This window comes from Nicotiana attenuata, unplaced genomic scaffold, assembly GCF_001879085.1.
Source record: "Nicotiana attenuata strain UT unplaced genomic scaffold, NIATTr2, whole genome shotgun sequence".
NCBI lineage: Eukaryota > Viridiplantae > Streptophyta > Magnoliopsida > Solanales > Solanaceae > Nicotiana > Nicotiana attenuata.
The window spans coordinates 1-8,378 of record NW_017672895.1 but is presented as its reverse complement, the minus strand read 5'-3'; the positions used below and the strand labels follow the sequence as shown (position 1 = coordinate 8,378).

The window sequence follows — 8,378 nt, the reverse complement described above, 5'->3', positions numbered from 1 at the left end:
GTTTGTGATTTCATTAATTTGGACCCTCCAATATTTACTGGAGTATAACCAAATGAGGACCCTCGGGTATTTATCGATAGGTTGCAGAAAATGTTGAGGGTAATGAAGGACACTGAGACTGAATCAGTTGAGCTAACTTCCTATAGACTTTGGGATGTTGCAACTAATTGGTACGAGTCTATGGAGTTATCAATAGGTGAGGATGCCCCTATAGTAGTATGGCATGAGTTTACCGAGGCTTTTCTTCGTCATTATTTGCCACCTGAGCTTAGACAGGCCAGAGTTGATAGGTTCTTAACCCTTCAGCAGGGTAATACGAGTGTTCGGGGATACAACCTTCAGTTTGATTCTTTTGGCTAGGTATGATCCAACTATTGTAGCTAAGATAGAGGATCGGGTTCACCGGTTCCCGATGGGGTTGGAGTCACACCTGCTTAATGACTGTATGTCGGTCTCACTTCAGCCAGTTATGGATATTACTCGTATTCAGGCATACGGTCATGGTGTAGTGGAGTGTAAGCAGAAGCAGAGGGCCGATCGTGAGTATGATAGGGCCAGAGTAAGAGAGCGAGATCTTCAGACCCTTCTGGTGAGTTTTGAGGTGGTCAGAGGTAGGAGTACCCGAGGTATCTAGCCCAGCCATCAGCTAATGCATCCCCTTAGTTTGTCGGTAGGAATCTTCATCGTTCCATGTATTCAGGGCTCAGTCAGATTTTTAGAGACTCTATTTTTCAGTATGGGGTTGAGTCGAGTAAGATAAGGCTGCCCTTACCACGATGTGCTCAGTATAGTAAGCAGCATGCTAGGCAGTGCCTTGTAGGTTTGGTGTTTGTTATACTTGTGGTTATCCTTGCCACGTTATGATAGATTGTCTGACGAGAGGTGGTGCAGGTATAGTTCAGCCAACAAGATCTCTAGCTAGCTCGTTATCATCCATACGCCCCCTTTTGCAAGGTTCACAGGCACCTGTCGGTTGTGGCAGAGGTAGAGGTAGACCATCTAGCTCGAGCGGTCCTAAAGACTACATGTATGCATTAGCAGGTCGACAGGATCAGGAGCCATCACCTGATGTTGTTACAGGTATATTATGAGTCTCCTCCTATGATGTATATTCATTGATTGATCCAGGTTCAACCTTATCGTATGTCACTCTGTTGGTTTCTAGTAAGTTTGGGGTTGAAACTGAGTTGATTAAACCTTTTGAGGTATCTACACCCGTTAGGGATCCAGTGATAGCTAGATGGGTATATAGAGATTATATAGTAGTAGTTCATAGTCGTTCTATAGTAGTAGATCTGATTGAGTTAGATATGGTAGAATTTGATATTAAAATGGGTATGGATTGGTTGGCTTCTTGTTATGCTAACGTTGTTTATAGATCAAAGATGGCTTGATTTTAGTTTCTAGGGGAGCCAGTTTTGGAGTGGAAAGTTAATATGGCATCGCCGAGAGGTAGGTTTATTTCCTATCTCAAGCCAAGGAAGATGATCAGAAAGGGCTATATTTATTACCTAGTTCGGGTAGAGGATGTTAAAGTAGAGTCATCAACCCTTCAGTCTATCCCTGTGGTTAATGAGTTTCCTGATGTTTTTCCCTATAAGCTTTCGAGCCTTCCGCTAGAGCGATATATTTAGTTTTGCTATTGACATATTACAAGATACTCATCCGATATCAATTCCTCCTTATAGAATGGAATCGGCAAAGCTGAGAGAGTTAAAAGAACAACTGAGGCATTTGCTTGAAAAAGGCTTTATCAGACCTAGTACATCACCGTGGGGAGCACCTGTGTTATTTGTGAGGAAGAATGATGGTTCCTTGCGGATGTGTATTGATTATAGGATGTTGAATAAGGAGATGATAAAGAATAAGTACCCTCTCACAAGGATTGATGATTTATTTGATCAGTTACAGGGTTAAAGAGAAAGATATTCCGAAGATAACATTCAGGACCAGATATGGGCACTTTGAGTGTCGTGTTATGTCGTTCGGTTTGACTAATGCCCACGTAGTATTCATGGACATGATGAACCGTGTGTTCATACCCTTTCTATATATGTTCGTGATTGTATTTTTCGATGATATATTGGTTTGTTCCGATTTAGAGGCTAAGCATGCAGCTCATTTGCGTACTGTGTTCAGAGTTCTACAACAAAGGAAGTTATACACACAATTCTCTAAATGTGAATTTTGTAGCTTTCCTTGGGCATTTTATTTCAGGTCAGGGTATTTGGGTTAATACACGGAAGATTGAGGCAGTGAACACTTGGCCTAGAACCACGACACCGACGGAGGTTCGTAGCTTCCTGGTCTGGTAGGTTATTACAGGTGATTTGTAGAGAGCTTTTCTTCTCTTTCAGCACCATTGAAAACGCTGACTCAGAAGGCAGCTAAGTTTCAGTTGATTGATGATTGTGAGTGGAGTTTCCAGGCATTAAAGGACGGATTGACTTCAGCACCGGTTATGACCACTACAAGAAAAATGGCCTATAGCGAGGGGAAAAACGGTCATTAGAAGTCCAAATCCGGTCGTTTTAAGCTTGTACCGACCGGAGAAAATCCGGTCGTCGCCGGTCGTTAAAAGCTTTGACGTTAAAAGTTAACGACCGAACTGTAAGTCGGCCATTAAAGATCCTTTAGCGACAACATAAATTCCAGTCGTTGTATGTCTTTTTTAGCGACAGATTTTCCCTTCATTAAATTGTCATCCCGGTCGTTAAAAAACATTATGGGAGCAACGCATTTGGTCGTTACAGGTGCTTTTATTGCCCAAATTTTCCTTCGCTAATGAGAAGTTTTACTAAATATAATTACAAAACTCTATTTTACTGAATATAAAATAATTATTTCATATGCTTTCATACACATACGACACAATCAAAACTATATTAAATAATCAGTATTCATATGAAACTTCATCATTGATACAAAGAACTAAAGAATAATAAAACCGTCCAAATTGTATGACAACATTTTAACAATTCCTAAAAATAGAAAAAAATGCATTCAATGTGCATCAGATGTCTATAAACCACCCCCAACAAAATAAATTTCTTGTATTTCAACTTTTTGCTCTGCACTTTTTCAAGGATTGATACTTCGAACTTCCAAATTCTTGATCTGCTACACTTTACTCATATATGACTTGTATTAGAACTACTAGATAATTTTGCCCATGCGAAGCAATTTGCAGTCTAAAGTAATCTTTATTTGCAAAATTGCAACTAAAGATTATCACCAGATGATATCTCATGCTCAATTCTAGGTAAGCCTTCACGGCACTTTGACTTTACCAAACATGATCCTTGCAGCTTGTTGGATTATGCCTTCAATATCACCATAACTTGAGCAACCTTGAAAGTGTTAAACTTTGTTGAGCATCGAAGAAAATCTAGTATAACCTGAAAGACACTGTTACGAAGAAGCAAATGCCTCTCCATTAGAATTGGACTTTACGTAGTTACTGAGATGTAAATCTTCTAATATAAAGTAACATATGCATCGTAAAAAAGCTACAACACTTAAAGATTTGAATCACAATATTAGGTGATATGTTACTACAGTTAGCTGATGTATGAAAGAGTAAAGTTATAATGAGTACATAAAAGTTTTTAGTAAGCAGAACATAAAGAATCGCACAACCAAGTGCTTTCACAGTTCAATCAAGTGTTTAGGAAGCAACCATCTTTGTGTTCATCAATATATAAAGAATCACACAATTTTTTTTGCGATTAACTGTCTAAGAAATTGTTAAATCTGATTCAAGCTATGAAAAATAGGTTATTAGCCCATTCATATTTATTGGAAGAGAAAAAATAGCTCATTCATTATTATCGGAAGAGAAAAAAGAGCTCATTCATTATTTAAAGGAGCGCAAAGTGTTAACTTAGTTTTAAAAGAGCTGCTGAATCTGATATGATAGGCAAAATGTGGGAAATAGGAAGCAGAAATAAAGTTCTCCAGAAATAGCATGCACTACTCCACTCCCATTAGGTATAACATTTTCGGTTCAATTAACAAAACACAATTAAAGAACTAAGAGACAACTAAAAACTATGTAAAAATTTAAATCAATTAACTCAAGATGACAACATGTCCATTATTATATTACTGATAGTAGGCAATCTTCAGTTTACTCATGAATTTTTCTAAAGTTATTCTTCGAGCTTTAATTAATCCACTTCAGATTATATTCTACTTCTGCTCTTTCTCTTCTTATTGCTTTTACTTTACTGAATGTGATGAATAGGCATTAATTTATAGTTCTCAATAATTCTTTAATGTCACTCAAAAAAATCTCCAGAGATCTACGTCAACAGAAATGTTAAGCACAAGAGCATTTTATTCCATTACAAATGATCCAAATAAAAGAGCATTTTATTCAATTATATAACAATAAGTATCACAGGGTTTAATGCAACAACTTAGACAAAGAAAAGAATTATATGTGGAACAACTTACTCATTTGGTCAGGATCCTTCTTCAATATACCCACTTCTCTCACTTTCTTCCTCTCTTTCTTGTTCTGGGGAAAAATTAAAAAACAAAAATAAATAAATTCCACATAAACTCCATCTAATAACTTGTTACGGAATATTCAAACAAACAGCTCTTCGTAAGAACCATTCTTTAATTTTCCTTTTGTTTCAAATAGATGTCTCCTAAGATTCAAAGTTTGCTGCGTGTACATAAAAACGTAAAATATGCATGTAAAAATAATAGGTTTGAAGGTTATGTCCACAAAAGCATATAAGCAAAACAATTAATCTGAATCAACCTCTTTTCCTAATTTTCTGTTGTATCATATTACAAATGATATAAACATGTAGCCACTGCTAGATAATCGATCTTTCCTATCAGAGAGTTAATCTCATAATTTCAGAGGAGTCCTATAATAAGGATGTAGTATATGAAGCCATTCAATATTTAAGACATTTAGAATGAGGATACATGAACATATATCTATAACAGTTCAAGTGCAAGAAAAATATCAATTAACATAAAGCAATCTACATGAGATTGTCATCTCTTTTTATAAATAGACCACATTACCACAGTCTAAGCAAAAGCTCCAATTTTTTACAATAAAATGAATAAAAGTGAATCAAGAGAGAAAATATCTTAACATTAAAAGATTACCCATGTTCTGTTGAGATTTTATTTGACTAAATTCCATATGCTTTCTGAAGCAGACATTTTTTGCTGAAATCGATTGAGCAAATCTGAAGCACAAAACTATCTTGGATGATTAGTTTAAATAAATTAAACACTTTGAGACATAGCTTCTTAATTCAAAAACAACATGAGAGACAGAAATTTCTTCTTATAGTTTAATTAGATGATAAGGGTATCACTATTTCTATTTGGATTTACGAAGCAGCAATTACTTGGCAGCAAAAGTAGATAACATGGTATTATCTCTTTAAATCTGAAGTTTTGAACAGCAGAACTTAAAACTTTTGTTTGGAAAATTACAAGTTGTTCCAACATGAGTTTCTGGTAAAGAATTTTAACTCACCCGTTCAGTTGTCTCTATTCCCATTAAGTTACAACAGTGTCTTGGCTGTCTCGCTGGAAATAAGTTAAACATACATTAGAAAGGTTTTTAACTCAAATAATCCTGTCTCAAATGTAATTACCCTCTTTCCCGGTATTTTATGCTCCAAATCCTATCTTTTGAAGTCTTGCGATTCCTTTGTAGCAGCAAATCTCTATATTTTTTTGTTTATGATCTCCTGAAATATAAGTAAGACAGAGGGAATCGAAACATAAAACAGATTCAGAAAATCTTTTTAATAAATGAAAAAAAGTTCATCTAAGTGAACTGATGAGCCAAAATTGAGGTACACCCACCTTGATTCGGCACTGGAATTTTGATATTAAAGAGAGTCACTGCATATTAGTCGAAAATCTAGAAAAGGCAAATATTTCTCAGCAATTGGTTTCTTTACAACTCTAAAAAATATGTTGGTCTTTAGCAAGATGAACCGGTGACCATGCCACAAAATAAAGAAAATAGGACAGCAAAGAATACAAGAAAACAGAATGGAACAATTTTACTGTGAGTAGCGTGTAAATCGGGTTAAAAGCAATAATATCAGCACAAATATTCATTAGTCTACTTTTCTGTAGTTCCACATATGCAAAACAAAAAGATAAGTGTCATTCTTGAGTAACAAATTCAAGTTCAACAGAAAGAACTACCAACGAAATGGAGCACAATGAATTGACCCATTTTTCTGAAATTTTATTATTTTCTCTCTTTCTCCAACTTTTCCCTAGGTCCAATATTTAAAAATGCCTTAACACTGTCGACGGTATCTAATTCCAGCAATTAGAATACATGAAACAGAAGCTTTGAACAAGTGCAAGATCAAATAAAAAAACTACTTAGATTCAAATTAACAAAAAAAACATGGACATGACCATAAATATAGAAGGTTCACATACTAGCTAAGCTCTCGGAATACTAATTTAGACATAACGCAACCAGTAAGATACATGCTTCAAGATTAACGGTAAAAGCATTCAATAGCAGCAAGGATACTCTAATTTCAGTATGCACAAGGTGACGGAGAGATTAAGTTATATTTGTGTATGACTTGTGATGCTCACCGAAATTTCATAACAAGTACTTTCATTATATTAAATCACTTATGCTTCTGCAAAAGCTTTCATCTCCATCACCAACCTATATACTTCCTATAAGAGAGAAATGAATTTGTATATCTTACATAATAGTAGTAAAACTTAGTGGATAAGAGACAGAATAACAGGAGGGTGCAGAATCTAAACTAAATTCACACTCCCGACAGTTATCTCACGTGGATTATATACAGAAAAGATCTTTGGCATAATTAAGAAAAAAATCCCAAGTTTAGAGCAAGGATCAAGGAACAATATAATCCATTACTGGGGGAGCAAACTCTAAAAGAATTGAGCCGTTCACTTTTAAAGACAGACAACGCAAGATCGGAAGAATGTTCAGAAGTTTAAACATCTAAAAGTGTTCCCCTTTCATGAGTTACTAATAATTTGTTTGATTTATTTTCTTGTTGGTAATGTAAATAGCTCATAGAGCAGAAAATAAATGCACATTTTATATTTATCCCCAACATTACATAAGAAATGCTACTCTGTTCAACTTTAACTTTACCACATATAGAGATTCGGTTCCAAGTGGTTCTCCCATTATATTTGGTTAGGAAGGAGATTCTTTCAACATGACTCATAATTGAGTCCCAGCGAGAAGAATGACGATTGCAATGACGAGCATTTTAAAACCATTTACTGACCTGTATATTTGACAAAAAGAAACTAAGGAAAAAGAGGGCAGCAGCGAAGCAAAATCGAAGATACAAGTTGCGAAAATGCGGACGAAGCTGAAATTAACATATGCCAGGGAGAACTCATAACACCTGGTGAGCTGTTAGGCCTAATTTTTTACTCAACTTCTCCTTTGCATCACAGCCAGGATACTGATTTTCCTTGAAGGATTCGTAGAGCCTCTGAAACCCCAAAAGAAATTGAGCTGAAGTGGGGAAATGTATGAAAAATAACAAAGAATATTCTTCTAGTAAAGTAAAGAAATAAGTCGATCAATTGCTCTAAATCACAAACTAGGTGGGTCTGCCATATGAAGCCTTCAATCACAATTCATTCTAAAACTAATCAAGCTATCTCTTCAAGCAAATTCAAAAAACCATGATAACAAAAAACAAAAATCATACATCCATACATCTTTTAAAAATACTTTATATCAAGTAACCAACAAGCCAACAAGGGAAAACATCAAAGAAGGTCGGCTACTGGATTCAGTGAAATCGGTACCTCAGCAACCTAAACATTAATCATGCACCTCTTTGAGAGTTGAAAGAGTAACAACAGTTCACTATAATGACAAGTGCTTGACTGCTTTTACAACTTAAGCACCTATTATAATGATCAATCTATGGGGAAAAATCAACTAATCATTTCCACAAATATTGGACAACAATTCTCTATAAGAGATTGTGAAAAATTAAACAAAATATAAAAAGCCATCAGAAGATATGTTGCTACAGGTTGTGAACTGGAAACATAACAAGTCAGTGAAGCAAAAACTCAAACACCAAGTTGATATCTAAAACTAAATAGATATACCTTTATATAGTAACACCCAAAACAATGCAAATCACTGTTAAGCTATGATCGTCAAAACCACGGCCTAGTTTTCACGCATTGAGATATATCCTTCTAAGGCTTTAAATTTTTGTGAACCCAACTGGAGAACGACGGAATCTTTTACTCAACACAAAGGAAAACAGAAGTCATGCCATGAAGAAGGAGAAAGCAAAAGAAAAACACAAATGAAAAGGAGTAGAATAGATAGAGATGATGAT

General features: G+C 35.4%; 1 long non-coding RNA gene across 4 annotated transcripts; it reads right to left on the bottom strand.

Moving 5' to 3' along the window:
• Positions 1 to 2,864: 2,864 nt before the first annotated feature.
• Positions 2,865 to 7,891, bottom strand: LOC109214847. 4 transcript variants are annotated; one of them, XR_002066275.1, is made up of 6 exons: positions 7,416 to 7,890; positions 5,637 to 7,292; positions 5,516 to 5,568; positions 5,137 to 5,219; positions 4,459 to 4,522; positions 2,865 to 3,408 (listed from the first exon to the last, which is right to left on the bottom strand). It is a non-coding gene; the product is annotated as an uncharacterized LOC109214847 (long non-coding RNA). The 4 variants fall into 4 exon arrangements; XR_002066273.1 differs by having other exon boundaries at positions 5,516 to 7,292; positions 7,416 to 7,891; XR_002066274.1 differs by lacking the exon at positions 5,137 to 5,219 and having other exon boundaries at positions 7,416 to 7,884.
• Positions 7,892 to 8,378: the final 487 nt, after the last annotated feature.